The sequence below is a fragment of the Myotis lucifugus genome, unplaced genomic scaffold, assembly GCF_000147115.1.
Source record: "Myotis lucifugus unplaced genomic scaffold, Myoluc2.0 scaffold_2, whole genome shotgun sequence".
NCBI classification, from domain to species: domain Eukaryota; kingdom Metazoa; phylum Chordata; class Mammalia; order Chiroptera; family Vespertilionidae; genus Myotis; species Myotis lucifugus.
The window spans coordinates 4983716-5003947 of record NW_005871050.1 but is presented as its reverse complement, the minus strand read 5'-3'; the positions used below and the strand labels follow the sequence as shown (position 1 = coordinate 5003947).

The following is a 20232-nucleotide window of genomic DNA, read 5'->3' as shown; positions in this document are numbered from 1 at the left end:
TGTGTCAGTCAGCCCAGCCTGCACCCTCTCCAATCTGGGACACCTCGGGGGATGTTTGACTGCCGATTTAGGCCTGATTCCATACCAATCGGGTCTAAACCGGCAATCGGACATCCCTCTCACAATCCGGGACTGCTGGCTCCCAACCACTCACCTGCCTGCCTGCCTGATTGCCCCTAACTGCTTCTGCCTGCCAGCCTGATCACCCCCTAACCACTCCCCTGCCAGCCCGATTTCCATAACTGCCCTCTCCTGCTGGCCTGCTCACCCCTAACTGCCCTCCCCTGCTGGCCGGGTCACCCCAACTGCCCTCTCCTGCAGGCCTGCTCACCCCTAACTGCCCTCCCCTGCAGGCCTGGTCCCCCCAACTGCCCTTATCCCCTGCCAGCCATCTTGACGTGGCCATCTTGTGACCACATGGCGTGGACATCTTGTGCCCATATGGGGGCGGCCATCTTGGGTGAGGGCATGATAGTCAATTTGCATATTACCTCTTTATTATATAGGATTATATTATATTATATAGGATTGTTCAAAAGTAGTTTTACAGTTGTGAGTACGCAAAACACAGTTTATTCTTATATGATTATTAATTATTGCATTATTTTCCAAATGAACAACTGTAAACCTACTTTTGCCCTATACTGTATTATATTATTATATTATGTTATGTTATGTTATGTTATGTTATGTTATGTTATGTTATATTATATTATATTATATTAGAGGCCCAGTGCACAAAATTCATGCACGGAGGGCAGAGGGTTCCTGAGCCTGGCCTGCAGCCTCTTGCAATCTGGGACCTCTCGGGGGATGTCTGACTGCCAGTTTAGGCCTGATCCCTGTGGGCAATTGGACAACCCTCTCGCAATCTGGGGCCACTGGCTCCTAACTGCTGGCCTGCCTGATTGCCCCTAACCACTCTGCCTGCCTGATCACCCCTAACCACACTGCCTGCCTGCTCATCGCCCCTAACCACTTGCCTGCCTGCCTGATCATCCCTAACTGCCTCTGCCTGCCTGCCTCATCACCCCTTACCACTACCCTGCCTGCCTCATCTTCCCTAACTGCTCGCCTGCCTGCCTCATCGTCCCTAACCACCTCTGCCTGCCTGCCTGATTGCCCCTAACCACTCGCCTGCCTGCCCGATCACCTCTAACCATTCTGCCTGCCTGCCTGATAGCCCCTAACCACTTGCCTGCCTGCCTGATCACCCCTAACCATTCTGCTTGCCTGCCTGATCACCCCTAACCACTTGCCTGCCTGCAGATCCTCCCTAACTGCCTCTGCCTGCCTGCCTCATTGCCCCTAATCACTCACCTAACTGCCTCTGTCCCCACCATCACAGCTTTGTCTGGAAGGACATCCAGAATGATGTCTGAAAGGTCGTTTGGCTCTCCAGTCTAATTAGCATGTTATGCTTTTATTATTATATATTATATTATACTATCATTATGTTAATTATATTGTGGCATTACATGTTACATTTTATATTCTGGGTCATATATTAAATAGCTATCTATTATTATCTATACCCCTATAATATAGTATAATTTCTATGAGATCAGGTACTTTGCTTTGTTTTCTACTACATCCTCAGTGCTTATAACATCCCTGGTACATAATAGGCATGATAAGTTGAATAATGGCCCCTAAAATATATGTCCATGTCCTAACCTCAAGAACCTCTGAGTGTCGCCGTAACCGGTTTGGCTCAGTGGATAGAGCGTAGGCCTGCCAACTGAAAGGTCCCAGGTTTGATTCCGGTCAAGGGCATGTACCTTGGTTGTGGGCATATCCCCAGTAGGGGGTGTGCAGGAGGCAGCTGATCGATGTTTCTCTCTCATCGATGTTTCAAACTCTCTATCCCTTTTTTTCCTCTCTGTAAAAAATCAATAAAATATATTTTTTAAAAAAGAACCTCTGAGTGTGACCATATTTGGAAAAAGGGTCTTTGCAGATGTAATTAAGTTAAAGATATTGAGATGAGATCATATGAATTATTTGGGTGGGCCTTAAATCCAATGAGAAGTGTCCTTACAAGAGACATACAGAGGAAAGAGGAAAATGAGAAGGCTATATGAAGACAGAGACTGAAGTGACACAGTCACAAGTCAAGACATGCCTGTAACTACCATAAATTGAAGGAGGCAAGGAAAGACTCTCTCCTAAAGCCTTTGGAGAGAGCACAGTTCTACTGAGACCTTGATTTGGGACTTCTAGCCTTCAGAACTATAAGAGAATAAATTTCTATTGTTTTAAGCCTTACCAAGTTTGTGGTAATCTGTTACAGCAGCCACAGGAAGTTCATACAGTAGGTTTGTAATATTGTATAATGTAAGAATGAATGAATGATTGAATGAATATGAGCAAGAATAAGATGGGAAAAGGGCAGAGTCAAGAATCAGGAGTTTGGTGTTGAACATACTGTCTGAGATGCCAATGACATATGCAAGAAAGATGTCAAGTAGGCAGTGAATATATGAAACAAGAGTGGGTAGGCGAGGTCAAAGCTAGAGATGCACACATGGAAGCCATCAACCATGGGGCTAGCTTATATCACCACTGGAGACAGTATAGTTAAGAGTTCAGAAGATGGCCAAGAAGGAAGCTGAGTTTGCAGTGCTCCTCCTATTCAGCAATGGTTCTCAACCTGAGGTGATTTTGCCATTTGCCCCTAGCCCCTTGCTGCATAGAGCATTCAGCAATGTTGGAAACATTTTTACTATTGGCATCTGTTAGGTAGAGGCCAGGGATGCTGCTAAACATCTTACAATTCACAAGAAAGTCCCCACAACAAAGAGTTATCTGGCACAAAATTTCAATAGTTCTGAAGTCAAGACCCTGAGGTAATAGCTTAAGTGTCCTGGATTTGTGGTTTTTTAACAATCTGTTTTGTTCTGCACACATTTTCTTTTTAAACCCTTACTTATAAAGGCTCAGGGGAAAGATTAAGAGGAAGAAACCAATGTTCCACTATGAGATTAATGTGTAACTTTGAGCAATACACTTTCTTTTTCTGAGCTTCTGGGTCCTTTGGGTGGTTATGCATGAAGGTGGGGAGGAGGTTGATTGCATTAGCTACATTCTGAGCTTCCTGCCAGGTCCCAATGTCTTTGAGTCTCATTTTCCCCCAATAAGAGGTAAATTTGCACTTGATCAAGCCATTGGGCAGAGTTTTCAAGACTAGGTGGCAAAGAGCAGAATGCAAGCTATTTCCTAGGCACAGAAACTGACTTTTCTAGAAAAGTCCCAATCTCAAACATGCTAAAACTCTGAATCCCCCAAAGGACATGTGTTCTTCAGTGTCCCAATATTTTTAAAAAATCTTTATTGTTGAAAGTATTATACATGCCCATGTTTTTCCCCCATTGACCCCTTCTAGCCTGCCATCACCCCCTACCCCAGGCCTTCACCAATAGTTCTGAAGTCCATGGGTTGTCTGTGTCTATGGGTTATGCATATATGCATACAAGTTCTTTGGTTGATCTCCCACCCACCCCCACCTTCCCTCTGAGAGTCAACAGTCTGCTCCATGCTTCTACATCTCTGGATCTATTTTGTTCATCAGTTTATTTTGTTCATTAGATTCCACATATGAGTGAGATCATGTAATACTTATCTTTCTCTGACTGGCGTATTTTGCTTAGCATAATACTCTCCAGGTCTCTCCATGCTGTCTCAAAGGGTAAGAAATACTTCTTTTTTACTGCTGTATAGTATTCCATGGTATAAATGTATCACAGCTTTTTTATACATTCATCTACTGATGGGCACTTGGGCTGTTTCCAGATTTTAGCTATTGTAAATTATACTGCTATGAACAAAGGGGTGCATACATTCTTTCTGATTGGTGTTTTGGGTTTCTTAAGATATATTCCTAGAAGTGGGATCACTGGTTCAAATGGCAGTTCCATATTTAATTTTTGGAGGTAACTCCATACTGTTTTCCACAGTGACTGCACCAGTCTGCATTCCCACCAGCAGTATACTAGGGTTCCTTTTTTCTCCACATCCTCACCAGCACTTGTCATTTGTTGATGGTAGCATTACAGTAGTCCCTTTAGCATTTCTTGCAGTGCTAGTTTGGTGGTGATAAACTCCTTTAGCCTTTTTTTTTTTGGTCTGGGAAGCTCTTTATTTCACCATCTATTTTGAATGATAGCCTTGCTGAATATAATAATCTTGGTCTCAGATCCTTGTTTTTCATTACCTTGAATACTTCATGCCATTTCCTGCTGGCCTGTAGAGTTCCTGGTAAAAAATCAGCAAACAGCCTTATAGGAACTCCTTTGTAGGTAACAAATTGCTTTTCTCTTGCTGCCTTTAAGATTCTTTGTCTTTAATTTTTGGCATTTTAATTATGATGTGTCTGGATATGGCCTGTTTGGGGTATCCTTGCTTGGGACTCCCTGTGCTTCCTGAACTCCTGTGACTTTTTCCTTCACCAGATTAGGGAAGTTTCTGCCATTATTCCTTCAAACAGGTTCGCTATCCCTTGCTCACTGTCGTCACCTTCTGGCACTCCTATGATGTGAATATTGTTTCATGTTTTCCCACAGCTCTCTCCTGTTTTTTCATTGTTTTTATTATTATTTTTATTTTTTGGTTCTCTGATTGAGTTGTTTTTTCTACCCTGTCTTCTAATTTACTGATCCAATCCTCGCCTTCCCCTAATCTCCTGCGTATTCCTTCTAATGTGTTCTTTTTTTTAATGTTAAAAAAATTATTACTGATTTTAGAGAGGAAGGAAGGAAGAGGGAGAGACAAATAGAAACATCAATGATGAGAGAGAATCATTTATCAGCTGCCTCCTGCATGCCCCACATTGGGGATCGAGCCCACCACCTAGGCATATGCCCTGACCAGGAATTCGAACTGTTTCCTCTTGGTTCATAGGTCGATGTTCAATCACTGAGCCGTGCCAGCTGGGCCCAATGTTATTCTACATTTATGACTAGTCTCTTTTCATAATTACTATATCTTTTCTCATGCTGTTGAGCATCCTTGCCATCATTATTCTGAACTCTATATCTGATAAATTTCTTATCTCCATTTCATTTAGCTCTTCTTCTTGAGAATTCTCTTGTTCTTTTATTTGGGGCCTGTTTTTTTTTTTTTTATTTCCCCATTTTGGCTGCCTGTTTGGATTTGTGTCTATGTATTAGGTAGATCTATGACTCCAAATCTCTAGGACAGGACAATATCAGAAGTTGTTTGTAACTGGCCCTGAGTACCCTGTGTGGAGCTATCAGCAATCCACAGTTTGTGGCTCCCTCTGCTGGGGCTGGGTGCCTTTGGAAAGGACCAAAATGTGCACCAATGTCTGCTTTTCCTATCTCCAGGCCCAGAAGGAGATCAGGCAAAGACTCAAAGGCTCCAGACATCTGCCTCTATCTGCAGGCTATTGACCACTGGGTGGGCAAGAGGTTTCCTAATAGGGTGGGGCAATTGCTTCACCCCCAAGGTAAAAGCTGCCTAGATGGTAAAGGTCTGCTGGAGAAAGTTGTCCTCTGCAATATGAGGGAATGGTTCAGCACAGGAAACTGGGATGGCTGCCTTCTGAGCTCTAACCTCAGAGCCCCCAACCCTGGATTCTGCTCACACAGCTCTAGTCCACTCTGTCCTCCCTCTGCTGGAGCCCAAGGTGAGTGGCTGCACAGGGAATTTTTTGCATTGACCCTTTAAGAGGGTGCCTGCATTTCCAGCCATCTCTCTCTGGAAGACACAACCCTGCTGCTTTTCACAGCTGGATGCTATGTGGGCACCCTTCTCAGTTTGGGTACTCTGGGATGAGGGCCCAGCTTGGGGTTTAGACCCTAGAGTTCTCAGTGGGAACCCCCACAGCTGAAATATGCCTCTGGAACTTCAGTTGCTGCCTGTGGGAGCTCAGTCAGCCCTTTCTTGCCTCCGCCCTTCCTCCCAGCCTCTATGCGGTATCCACTTTCCATCCTTGGTTATCAAGGTTCTCTCCAGCTAGTCTTCAGTTGATTATTCAGGATGGTTTTTCTGTATTTTAGTTGTAATTCCAGTTTAGTACTAGGAGAGTGTCAGTGTAGCTTCCAGTTACTCTGCTGCCATTTTGGAATTCCCCCAGTGCCCCAATATTTTGATTTGGAAATTTCTCTCCTATCACTGACAGAGCACCAACTAAGTGCCAGTCACTGTTCTAAGTGCTCTGCATGCATCACTCCATTTAATCTTCACAATATTCTTGGGGGTAGTACCATTATTATTCTCTTTGATAGATAGAAACTAGGGACCAGAGGTTCAGTAACTTGATTAAAGTCACACAGCCAGCAAATGACAGAGCTGAGATGAAAAAAATATATGCACCCCTATGTTCATTGCAGAATTATTTATAATAGCCAAGATTTGGAAGCAGCCCAAGTGTCCATCAGTAGATGATAAAACAGCTATGGTACATTTACACAATGGAATACTACTTGGCCATAAAAAGGAAGAAAATTTTACCCTTTGCAATAGCATGGATGGACCTGGAGAATATTATGTTAAGTGAAACAAACCAGTCAAAGAAAGACTAGTACTATATGATTTCACTCATATGTGGAATTTAGTGAACAAACTGAACTAACAAGCAAAATAGAGACAGACTCACAGATAGAGAGCAGGAAAACAGCTCTGGGTTATTGTGGGGGTTGGAGGCATTGAGCAAAAAAGAAAGAAAATTAGAAAGAATTCATGGACATGGACAACAGTGTGGTGATTGCAGAGCAGGAGGGGTGTCAGTGGAGGTGGAAGAGGGTATAGTGGGGGATAAATGATGATGGAAAAAATAAAATAAAGAGAAAATAAAGTTTAAAAAATAAAATAAAATAACCAAACAATAATCCCCAAACTGCCATAATACTGTGTGTGATGAGAATCAAATGAGTGGTAAACACTATAGTTGTTAAGAGAGTAGATCCTCTTGGGAAGATGTCATTGAAGAAATGAGGCTTCCTTACAGGGTAAAGAAGTGGAGATGCTATTCCAAGAAGGGGGAATAAATTGAGCTAAAGTGCAGACATGGAGTGACGATATACACTCAGTCTTAACCTGTGCACACACACATGCACATTCATTAATTCAACAACTATTTATTAAGCACTTACTCTGTGCCATGTCCTGGAAATATATCCATTTAGGAGTCTCTCTGCAAAGGACCACAAATTTAAAAGGTGCTAAATACAATGAAATGGCAGGGATGAGAATGGGAATGAAGAGAGTAAAGATAAAAAATATGAAGATAGCCCTGGCTGGTTTGGCTCAGTGGATAGAGCAGCGGCCTGTGGACTGAAGGGTCCTGGGTTCAATTTCAGTCAAGGGCACATGCCTGGGTTGAGGGCTTGATCCCCAGTGGGGGGCATGCAGGAGGCAGCCAGTCAATGATTCTCTCTCATCATTGATGTTTCTATCTCTCTCTCTCTCCCTTCCTCTCTGAAATCAATAAAAATATATTTTTAAAAATATGAAGATAAATTTAAGCCCTGTGAAGGCAGAGATCTTTTGTTTATTCACTGATTACTCCAGAGTGCCAAGCACAATACCTAGGACATAACAGGAACTCATAAAAATATTTGTTAAAAAAATGAATGTATCAGCAGCAACATCATCATGGTTGGAACTAGATGGCACACTAGGAGGCTAATTCCAGTTTTTTATTCAGTTCCCTCTTCTCTTTGGGTATCAATTTCCCAATTTTTACAAAAAGGTACTTTTTTCTTGGCTTTTAATTTTAAAGATGTTACATAAATAAGGTGTCCTTACCGACTTATTACATTAAGAGCCACATACATAAATTTGCTCCATTGCCAGTGATGTTAGGTTTGAAATTTCAAAGGGGAAAAGATACAGTGACAATGGAGAAACTGGGCAGACACCACCATAAAAAAAAATCAAACTAACATGGTCTTGTGCCCTAAAGTTTCAGCATATATTGTTGATCATTGCCTGAATCCGTTATTAAGATGGTTGCACAATGGTAATATGCTAATTCTTATGATTTGTCCTATAGTAATTTTTCACATTCTTCTGGGAAAGTTGATTTTTAAGGACTTTTCTGGCTCAGATGTTCTGTGCTTCTAAAATTAAACCTGATTTCATGTATCTGGTAATGGGTACTTTGGAGAGTAGGACCATTGACAAATGAAGCTATTCTTGGGACCGCTGAATAGGACATGGATCCCAGGTTTCTGGCCCAGTTAGGGAGGCAAACAAGCTCATATGGGTTCTGAGGACTCAAGAAGGAAGGAAGAACCCTTTGGCCAATGGCTCCTCCTGTCTCGAACAGGGTTATTAAGCCTGGCCTTGCCACAGGTGACTCCCTATCTGCTTTTGACTATAAAATGTAAGCTAATCAGATATTCTAGGACAGTGGTCGGCAAATTGCAGCGGGCGAGCCACATGCGGCACTTTGGCCCCTTGAGTGTGGCTCTTCCACAAAATACCACGTGCGGGCGTGCATGTACAGTGCGATTGAAACTTCGTGGCCCATGCGCAGAAGTCCGTATTTTGTGGAAGAGCCACACTCAAGGGGCCAAAGAGCCGCATGTGGCTTGCAAGCCTCAGTTTGCCAACCACTGTTCTAGGAGAAGTGTCACATAAATCCCTTTAAAGCCAAACTCAAACAGTAAGTGGAGATAAAGCAAGAGGGCATATGAACTCTTCAATTGTGAAACCAAGATGTCTTTTCATCCTTGCCCAATTCATAAGTGGTAGAGATAAGTCCAAGAAATATGTGCAATATTATTTTGTGTGTGATTGATTTGTTCAGTTTCAATGCTTTCTTCTTCCCTTCCTCTATCTCCAGAATTTTCAGTGAAATTTCAGTACCTTAAGAAAAATCAAGAGTTACATAACTTTAAAGTTTTCACTTTTTCTGTAACTGAAGCTACAAAATTGATTTTTGTTTTGTGGATTCAGCAGTGAAACGAGATTTGGCTTAGTCGCTTGGGTCCTGGAATCATCCTATAACTTCCATGGCCATTTCTCCCATTATCTGCAGAGATTCTAGAGATGTCACCTAGAGCACCCTTTCTCCATCATTGCAGGCCTAGCCAATCTCCATCATAAATATGAAAAATGGCGGGGTGAATTTCAAAAACTGGTTCAGATGGGCCTACTTGAGGGAGACTAAAATCTAGGTTCTTTTTCTAGAAGAAAGTCTATTGGGCTCTAACCATATGATGGTACAAATATCTGTGTCACAAATATTTTCCACCATGGATTGCCAGAGGTTTGCAAACAGTGGCCTTGTATCATTTATCTTTCTCTGCTTCCCCACACAGGCTAATTCATCCCAGACTGAAAAAAGATGATAGGGTTGGCTTTTGGTAAAATCTGGGATAGGTAGGGTTCTTTCACAATTCTGTCCACAACACCAAGCCCAAAAATGGACTGTCTATGCAACTTTTAAAAATACTGCAAAATCACTCATGCTAGCTATTTGTGGCAAGAGGCTTGGAAGGATAATTATTATGCCATGAAAGGCCTCTGGAGCTGCCACAAATCAACACTGGCTTTGTGTCCAACCCCTCTTGGTGCCCACATTAGTCAGTGTGGGGACCATGTGTAAGGCCTGAAAATTGAGTTGGGCATCTTCAATCATGTTGGCCTAGATCTAAAGGCAAACGCTAAGTTGGCATGCCCCCACTATAGGCAAGGTGACAGAAGCCTCTTGTATACTGCCTGATTGGATTGATCTGGGTTGGAATGCTCAGAAAGAGAGAGGATGATCTTCTGTCACCCTTCTGGGAAGCTGGCCACATCAAGTGATGATCAGTCTTGGACTAGAATTGGGCAGACGGATGGAATTAGAGAAAAGGACTGAGGATGGGACTTTTATATGACATGCACAAAATTGGTGGGCTTCCCAAGAGTCTAAGTTGAGTTCCAAGGGGGAAAAAAAGTCCACTGGTGCTATGAGTTTTTCCCCATTACCCTCAAGAGAAGGATCCCTTTTGCATATTTCAGCCTCATCCCCAACTACATGAAGACAAATAAATGTGCCTTCAAAACTTCTAAGGGGAACTCAGGATTTGGCATCATTCAGGAACTAAGAGTTTTTAGGAATTGAATCTCATCTCTTCAATAGCTAGAATTATATTAAGTGTTCTTCCATTAAAAAGCAACAACACTGCAGTTGTTCTCTGCTTTGGTCTAGTACCTTTTTATTTATACTTCTGCTACCAATGAATTAAAAATCTCGCCCTAACTGGTTTGGCTCAGTGGATAGAGTGTCGGCCTGCGGACTGAAGGGTCCCAGGTTCGATTCTGGTCAAGGGCATGTACCTTGGTTGTGGGCACATCCCCAGTAGGGGGTGTGCAGGAGGCAGCTGATCAATGTTTCTCTCTCTCATTGATGTTTCTAACTCTCTATACCTCTCCCTTCCTCTCTGTAAAAAATCAATAAAAATATATTTTAAAAAATCTCAGTATTTTCATACTTGCTTTCCAAGGATGTGTCCTAGTTACTTCCCATTGCCCTATTAAGCATGGCTTTCTAGCTAGTCCACTTCATACAAAGTCATCCACCATTTAATAGCTTCAGTGCCCTCAGGTCAGATGTCCATCCATGACTAAAGAAGTAACCATTCAAGTTTCAAAGAATAGTCTAGGGCTATTTTCTTCAGCAAGAACCATGGGCCATGTAGTTTCCCTTACAAGGAAATGGTGGAGATGCCAGAATCCATAACTTACATATCTGGTCTAAGATTTCTGTCAGCATAATGGCTTGGGAGGAGAGATAATTACAGCCCTACTGGAAAGCCATTAAATCAGAATATGTAAATGGTCACCTCTTTCAGCTTTGCCTAAAGCTGGTCCTAGGCATATCCCTTGAATCACATAGAGTATATGTAGGGCCATCCCTAACTTGAACTATGTAAGAAGACAGCCTCACTCTAGCTTCTTTTTTTGATGGTAGAAGGTGATAGTGGAGAATAAATGGCTTTTCCCAGCTTGGAAGGCTGCCTAGCTTGTCCAGAGGGCCTCAGCAGAGCAGCTGTCAGCCTCCAGGGAGAAATAGTTTTGGCCCTGCTAAGTGAGTGGCCATATGTCATGTGCCCTTCCTGAGGAACATGTTCCAACTTGTGTACCCTGCTACTATTTGAGCTGTTGAAAGTAGACCCAGCAGGAACTAAGCATCTCCAGCATTAGGCAGCAACACCAGATGATTACTTTTACTGAGTTGAGGCTTAGAGTGAAATAGGAGCCGAGCCTAGCACCAGAGACATAGGAATCCCTTTTCAAATTCCTCACTCCAGTGCCACTGTCCTTTCACTTAGGTTAGCTCCAAAAATAGTGCCCATTCGTTGCCACAGGCTGGTGGGTTCAGGGAGGAGAAGCATGCAAATATATGGAATACAGAAGGCTAAACAAAATGACATATTTTCTTTTTTTTGGTCAGGACTGGGGAAATACTGGTTATTTCATTTGAATGGAAAAACTGTGTCGGGAGTCTAGTGCCTGGTAGAAGAACAGGTAAGGTCTTCTGAGACGAGCTCAAGCTTGAACTTAAAAGCAAATTTTCCAAAAGCAGAGGGCTAACCAGAATGTTTCAAGTAGTGGACTCTGTACATATCTTTGACAAGGAAAATTCAACATTTTGTACATTTGGACCTGTGGGGGAGAGGGGGAGGTAGGCAACAGTGGCTCTTTGGCACTATAAAAGCTTGTGTTCCCTTATCAGGACATGTAACCAATATTTTCTCTGCCTAGTATCTAAGGAGTCATTTTAAGACAGACATCTGTTCAGCAATCTGAGAGCCCTAGACAGAAGACAGAGACATTCATTTTCCTTTACTCATAGTGCAGAGGCCAGGGGGGACTGATTTTGTGGCACTGTTCTATCCTGGCCTGTATTGCAGTTGATCTGGGAAGAACAATCCAGGATGACACTGAGGCACTATCCAAACGGCCTTGGATTACAAAGTGAGCCCCAAAAGCCAGCTAGGAGAATACTTTGGAACCTGAAACAGATGTAAGCCAAGAGGCCCTAATTGGAAGACTGCCATTGATGAGGTTACAATGTGGTGGAGTGGAAGAGTACTCATCCAGGAATCAGGACATCTGGGTTTTAGCCCACAATTAACTCACTTTATGACCTTGAGCAAATCCATCTCTTTCTCTGAGCTGCTCTGTCCCTTGTTTGTGCAACTAAGGGTGGAACTATGTGAATTAGGAGTCTTCCTACAGCTCTGTCATTCTATGGTTTGAAGATAGGGAAGTTGATGGCCAAGACTATGTCTTTCAGGGTACAATACCAAACCTAGTGTATACCAAAGAGGGGCAGACTCACTAGTTTGACTCTTCTGTGGGCTACTTAGTTTTATTGAAAAGTAAATAAACAGAGGAAAATGCCTTTTTCTGGCTGTAAATCCCACTTGATCTCAACCATCCATCTTGTTTAGCACAGGGAGATCTAGGTGAGAGAGTGTGAAATACTTGGTATAAGCCCTGTTTACTGCTCAACCTTGAAACCAAGCCCTTCTCATGGTGGGTCAGCAGGGGTGAGCTTCCTCAAGGTATATATATATATATCCTCCTTCAACTTCCTACAAATCATAGACAGAAGACAATGGGTCTTAGTTTGAGCTCTGTATTGATTAGCCATACAGAAAGCCATGTGCTGAGGGCCAGCACTGACCCTAAATAAATTTGAGAAGAAGCCTAGGCTTCTCTTGGTGGCTCCCTTCCAGAACCCCAATTGCAGCTTGTCCTTTGCCCCTAATTCTTCACCCAACATGACCTATAATCATGGTTCTTAGCCTTCATATTGGAAAACAATGGGATGAACTAATCCTAATAAGAAATTGTGTGATTATTCAAGAAGTGACAATAGCCTACCCTTTTAGAGGACTTGCAATTTAATAGGGGGATAAGTACAAATCCTAAAGTTTTCTTAGTGCCCCTCAAATCTTGTGCCACTCTTCAGACTGATGTATCAGTAAAGAGATTATGAAAGCGATGTTGGCATTAAAGCTCTGAAACAGATTGATCATGGAAGGGGCTAGATAGAAATAAAATGCAGCCCTAACTGGTTTGGCTCAGTGGATAGAGCATCGGCCTGTGGACTGAAGGGTCCCAGGTTTGATTCCAGTCAAGGGCATGTACCTTGGTTGCAGGCATATCCCCAGTAGGGGGTGTTCAGGAGGCAGATGATCAATTTTTTTCTCTCCTCAATATTTATAACTCTCTATCCCTCTCCCTTCCTCTCTGTAAAAAATCAATAAAATATATTAAAAAAGAAATAAAGTGCAAATTCAAAAATCACTTGAAATTACCACAGAAAATATGTGTTATAGTTTCCTCATCTGAAAGCACCTATAAACTTCTTGTTAAACCCAAACTCTCCTTTTACCCATATCAACGATAAGAAACATCTTTACAGTTTCCTTTGGACCATCAGTGGAGTCTGTCTTAGGTTAGATTTAAGATCTTTTGGCAAGTTCATTCCTGAAAAATATGATATGAGCCCTGACCAGTGTGGTTCAGTTAGTTGGGGGTTGTCCCGTGCACCAAAAGATTGCTGGTTCCATTCTCAGTCAGGGCACATGCCCGTGTTGCAGGCTTAATCCCCCCAGGGCGTGGTGGTGCAGGAGGCAGCTGATCCATGTTTCTCTCTCACATTGATGTTTCTCTCTCTGCCTCCTCTCACTCTAAAAATCAATAAAAATGTTTTTAAAAATGTGATGTGAGAATCTTCTGGTTGCTAGAGTTGATATGCCTTGGCTAGCCAGGGCATACCCTTTTCTTTCTTATCACTCTATGACAAAAGAGTGATGTAATGGAAAGGGCACTGGACTTGAGTTTGTGCCTTAATAAAATCTATCTGACCTCTTTAAGCTTCACTTTCTTAATCCATAAAATGAGGGGAATAATAGTACTTACCTCATAAGTTTGAGATCTAAATGAGATAATGTTTATATAAAGAACCTAGCACAATGTCTGGCACATTGTCATTTCTCAATACATAGTAATTATTATTAGTTTTAGTGAGGCCTCACAGTGGAAATCTGGGGCTGTGTGATAGCTATGGGCACCTGTAGACCAGTGGTTCTCAACCTTCCTAATGCCACGACCCTTTAATACAGTTCTTCATGTTGTGGTGACCCCCAACCATAAAATTATTTTCGTTGCTACTTCATAACTGTAATTTTGCTACTGTTATGAATCATAATGTAAATACCTGATATGCAGGATGTATTTTCATTGTTACAAATTGAACATAATTAAAGCATAGTGATTAATCACAAAAACAATATGTAATTATATATGTGTTTTCTGATGGTCTTAGGCAACCCCTGTGAAAGGGTCGTTAGACCCCCAAAGGGGTCGCGACCCACAGGTTAAGAACCGCTGCTGTAGACTATTGAAACTAATTCTGGTCGCCATTAGTCTGAGGTGAGAACAGTTGATAGAGGGGTGCAAAAAGGAGAATAAAACCTTTAACTTGGAGAAGCAAAACTATGCTCCAAGGAAGCATCATCATCACTACAGCAGCAACAGCAGCAGCCACCACTGCACCAATACCTGCAGAAGGGCAGCAAGCCAGCAGCCAAAATGAAGGCTTGACTATTGACCTGAAGAATTTTAGGAAGCCAGGAGAGAAGACCTTCACCTAATGTAGCTGGCTCTTTGTGTGCAATCTTCCTCCTGATATCACTGAGGAGGAAGTGAGGGAATATTTGAGAAATATGGGAAGGCAGGCAAAGTCTTCATTCATAATGATAAGGGCTTTGGCTTTATCTGCTTGGAAACACAAACTCTAGCAGAAATTGCTAAAGTAGAGCTGGACAACATGCCACTCCGTGGAAAGCAGCTGCATGTGTACTTTGCCTGCCATAGTGTATCCCTTACAGTCTGAAACCTTCCTCAGTATGTGTCCAACAAACTGCTGGAGGAAGCCTTTTTTTGTATTCAGCCAGATGGAGAGGGCCATAGTTATTGTGGATCATTGAGGAAGGCCCTCAGCAAAAGGCATTGTTTAATTCTCAGGGAAGACAGCTGCTTGGAAAGCTCTGGGCAGAAGCAATGAAGGCTCCTTCCTGTTTACCACATTTCCTCTGCCTGTGACTGTGGAGCCCATGGACCAGTTAGATGATGAAGGAGGACTTCCAGAGAAGCTGGTTATAAAGAACCAGCAATTTCACAAGGAGAGGGAGGAGCCACCTAGATTTGCACAGCCTGGCTCCTTTGAGTATGAGTATGCCAATCACTGGAAGGCATTCATTGAGATGGAGAAGCAGCAACAGGACCAAGTGTATCACATCAAGGAAGCTCAAAAAACTGGAGATGGAGATGGAGGCTGCTCATCATGAGCATCACGTCATGCTAATGAGGCAGGATTTGATGAGGCATCATGAAAGACTTTGGAGGATTGAAAAACTGTACAATCAAGAAGTGCAAAAACGAAAGCAGCTGGAGCTCAGGCCAGGGGAGGAGCACAGACAACATGAAGAAGAGATGCCATGACAGCGGGAAGAATTCAAGGGTTTCTTCCCTGATGCCAGAGAGCAGGAGATACAAATGGGCCAGATGGCTATGGGAGGTGCTATGGGCATGAACAACAGAAGTGCCATGCCCCCTGCTCCTATGCCGGCTGATACCTCAGCTCCTCTAGGAACTTCTACTATGATGCCAGATGGAACCTTGACATTGCCCCTACCAACTACCAAATGTTTTGGCCACACTGCTACAATGGAAGGAATAGGAACAATTGGTGGAACACCTCCTGCATTCAACTGTGCAGATCCTGGAGCTGAATTTTCTCCAAACAAAAGTCGCTGACACTAATAAAATTGAAGTATCTAGTTTCCCAAAACCCTTAAGAGAAGGACACTTTTTGGGCTAGCCAGAATTCTACCCTGGAAAAGTGTTAGAGATTCCTCCCAATAGTTAGGGCTTCCCTGCCTGTACTACTCTAGGGAATATGTTAGAGGCAGTGGGCAAGGGACGGGCAATAGTTAACAAATCAGTTCTGTGTGATATGTCATTTAATCATAACTGTGTGATGCATTCCTGAAGTCTCATGTGATTACTGAGGGCCTGGGAGGGGGGAACAATGGCAAAGTGGATCCAGTTAGAGTCCCCATTAATCTTGATCATTCCTTTCTTTGTTTGTCTTGTTCTATTTGTGTTCTCATTCTTAAATTTCCCAACCCCAGAGACACTGCCACATATACCACAAAAACCATAAACACCCCCAATGACCTTAGCCCCATCATTCCATTCACTCCCAGGTTGGAATTCAGGCAAAATGTCCACAGAAGTCACAGATAATATACATACGGTTCTGTTGTGTTCCATATATTATCCCTTCATGTCCTAAGTAGAGACATTTTCATAGAGATTTTCATTTTAGTATATCTTTTAAAAATCTTTTATTAACTTGCCTCCACCTTTTTCTTGGGTAAGGAAAACCCAGGAATGCACTTTTGTGTCTGATATTGCTGTCTACAGCTTTTCTTGATAGGCCTAGTACAATCTTGGGAGCAGGGTTGCTGTATGCTGAAGGTCAGACAGTAGCTCTAAGCATTGCCTATCTTAGGTAGTTATGCTGTATATTTTTAAAATTGTGTACCGTATTTGATTTGTCCCTGATACTTCTGGAGTTTTTCTAAGAAATGGAGCAATAATGCAGTATCAAATTATTAAAATACATTTTAAACCTTAAAAAAACCCTAGTTGTGAGGAAAGAAACAGAAGACAGGAAGAGAGGTGAAAGGGCTAAAAACAAACTTCATAAGTTTCCCTGATGACCAGCCCTGATTTTTTCCTGGTTTTCTAAACCAGGAAACTGGTTTAGAAGAAAAGGCTCCCACAGTACTTCTGTCTATAAATGTGTCCAGAGAAAACCATTTCCTCTCTTGCTCTCTTCTAAGAGCATAGCACAGCAAAACATCTGCTAAACCTGCTTTTTTCCCCCCAACTCGGACATTTTCCAGTAGTTTGACTCACAGAAATCAGAGATGAGATTTTTGTGGGATAGCAAGTCCAAGAATTTTGTCAGTCATGCTTAAGGGGGTATAGCCTTTCATATACTGAGCTAGTATATAACAGACAACACAGCAAATATTGTCAATCTTCCCATTCTCTCTTTGTCAAATGAGGTGGTATTACGTGATACCCTGATATAAATCATTCGGGCAGCTGTCATACTGCATTAATTGCAGAGGAGCTGGATTCCATACAAGGTGTTCCCAAAGGTTCATTACTAGATTCTCATCCAACAGTTCTTTGAAAGGTTGCATTGGGTAACAAGGACACTAAATCCTTCTATGCATTAGAGCTCCAAGAAAGGACAACTGGAAATTACACCATGGTTTTTCTCTCTTTTCTTTCCAGAAAAGAAAATTTGTAATTACTCACTTTGGCCATTCCCACCCTTCCTTGACGTTTTCTGGCTTTGAAGGCACTTAAGTGTTTGCTCCCTTGTATTCAAAGTCTTACACCACAATTTTTTTTATGAAAACAATATGTCTTTAAATCAATGCTAAATAAAAATGAACATGTCACTGGAAGACCATCCTTGTATAAAGTATCCAGAATTAAAATGAATTTAATGACCTTTAACTTCTAACCCAAGCTCCAATCCCATATTTCAAGCTACTTGGAGATCATCTCTACTTGGATGATCTACCATTACCTCAAACACCCTATATTCAAAACTAAATGTTTCACCTTTGCTCCAGACCATCTCCTCTACTCACTTTTCATTTCAGTTGAGGGCACTACCACGACCTCATCATCTAGATTTAGAAACCTTGGGGTCATCCAGGATTCCTCTCCTTCCTCCATCTGCCCTTTTATAGATGACTAAGTCCTGGTTGTACTGCCATTTTTAAAAATTATTTATTTATTTATTTATTTAAATTGTTGATAGTATTACACATTTCCTCCTCTTTGCCCCCCTCCACCCAGCCCCTGCTCCACTGCTGGCCTTCACAACACTATTGTCTGTGTCCATGGACTACACTATTGTCTGTGTCCATGTACTACGCATATCTATATATATAAAAGCCTAAGCAACCATTACGATCGGTTGACCAGATGACTGGTTGACTGGTCACTATGACGCGCACTGACCACCACGGGGCAGACCCTCAACCCAGGAGCTGCCCCCTGGTGGTCAGTGCACTCCCACAGCCTACCTCCCACTGCTGGCCAACCTCCCACAGTCCCTCCCCCTGGCCGGCCGGACCCGATCAGCCCCGGCCCGCCCCAATCGCCAGCTACACCGAGGGACCCCACCATGCACAAATTCATGCACCAGTCCTCGAGTATGCATATAAGTTCTTTGGTTAATTTCTTCCTGTTCCCTCCACCCTCTCCCCTCTGAGATCTGTCAGACTGTTCCATGCATCCATGCCTCTGGATCAATTTGTTTGTCAGTTTATTTTGTTCATTAGATTCCACATATAAGTGAGATCGTTTGATATTTGTCTTTCTCTGACTGGCTTATTTTGCTTAGCATAATAATCTCCAGTTCTATCTATACTGTCTCAAAGGGTAAGAGATCCTTATTTTTTACAGCCACATAATATTCCATGGTATAAATGTACCACAGCTTTTTTATCCACTCATCAGCTAATGGACCCTTGGGCTCTTTCTAAATCTTAGCCATTACAAATAATGCTGCCATGAACACAGGATGCATATCTTCTTTGTGACTGGTGTTTTGGAATTTTTAGGATATATTCCTAGAAGTGGGATTGCTGGGCCAAACGGCAGTTCCATTTTTAATTTTTTTTTTAGGAAACTACATATTGTTTTCCATAGTGGATGCACCAGTCTGCATTCCCACCAGCAGTGTTCTAGGGTTCCCTTTTCTCCATATCCTCAGAAGCACTTGTTTTTTGTTGATTTATTGATGGTAGCCGTTCTGGCAGGTATAAGGTGGTACCTCATTATCATCTTAATTTGCATCTTTCAGATGATTAGTGACATTGAATATCTTTTCATATGTCTCTTAGCTATCTGTATGCCCATTTTGGAAAAGTGTCTATTTAGGTCCTTTGCCCATTTTTAAATTGGCTTATCTGTCTTCCTTTTGTTGAGAAGTATGAGTTCTTTATATATTTTTGAAATTAACCCCTTATCAGATGTATCATTGGTGAATATGTTCTCCCATATAGCGGGTTCCATTTTAGTTTTGGTGATGATTTCTTTTGCTGTGAGAAGCTTTTTATTTTGATGCAGTCCTGTTTATTTTTTCATTTGTTTCTCTTGCACTAGGAGATATTTCAGTGAAAATTCTGTTTTGTGAGAGGTCTGAGATTTTGCTGCATATGTTTTCCTCTAGGATTTTTATGGTTTTGTGACTTACATTTAAGTATTTTATCCATTTTGAGTTTTTATTGTGTTTGGTGTAACTTAATGGTCTAGTTTAATTCTTTTTTGCATGTACCTGTCCGATTTTCCCAGCACCATTTATTGAAGAGACTGTCTTACTCTATTTTATGCTCTTGTATTCTTTGTCAAATATTAATTGACCATATTCAAGTGGGTCGATTTCTGGGCTCTCTGTTCTGTTCCATTGATATACATGCCTGTTCTTGTGCCAGTACCAGGCTGTTTTGATTACAGTGGCCTTGTAGTATAATTTGATATCTGGTGTGATCCCTCCAACTTTTTTCTTCTTTCTCAAGATTGCTGTGGCTATTCAGGGTCTTTTTTGGTTCCACATACATTTTTGTAATATTTTTCTAGAGCTGTTAAATATACTGTTGGTATTTTAATGGGGATTGTGTTGAATTTGTAGATTGCTTTGGCTAGAATGGACATTTTAATGTTGTTAATTCTCCCAATCCAGTGGTCGGCAAACTGTGGCTTGGCAAACCGCGGCTCCCGAGCCACATACGGCTCTTTGGCCCCTTGAGTGTGGCTCTTCCACAAAATACCGGCTCTTCCACAAAATATCGACTTCTGCGCATGGGCCACGAAGTTTCAATCGCACTGTACGTGCGCGCCCGCACGTGGTATTTTGTGGAAGAGCCACACTCAAGGGGCCAAAGAGCCGCATGTGGCTTGCAAGCCGCAGTTTGCCGACCACGGTACAATCCATAAAAAACAGTATATGCTTTCACTTGTTTGTATCTTCCTCTACTACTTTTTTTCAATGTCCTATAGTTTTCTGAGTACAGGTTGTTTACCTCCTTGGTTAAGTTTATTCCTAGGTATGTTGTTTTTTTTTTGTTGCAATAATAAATGGGATTTTTTTAACTTTCT

The 20232-nt window shown here is 42.1% G+C and overlaps 1 pseudogene; it reads left to right on the top strand.

Moving 5' to 3' along the window:
* The first annotated feature begins 2595 nt into the window (after positions 1-2595).
* Positions 2596-15792, top strand: LOC102423427 (annotated as a pseudogene).
* The last annotated feature ends 4440 nt before the right edge of the window (positions 15793-20232 follow it).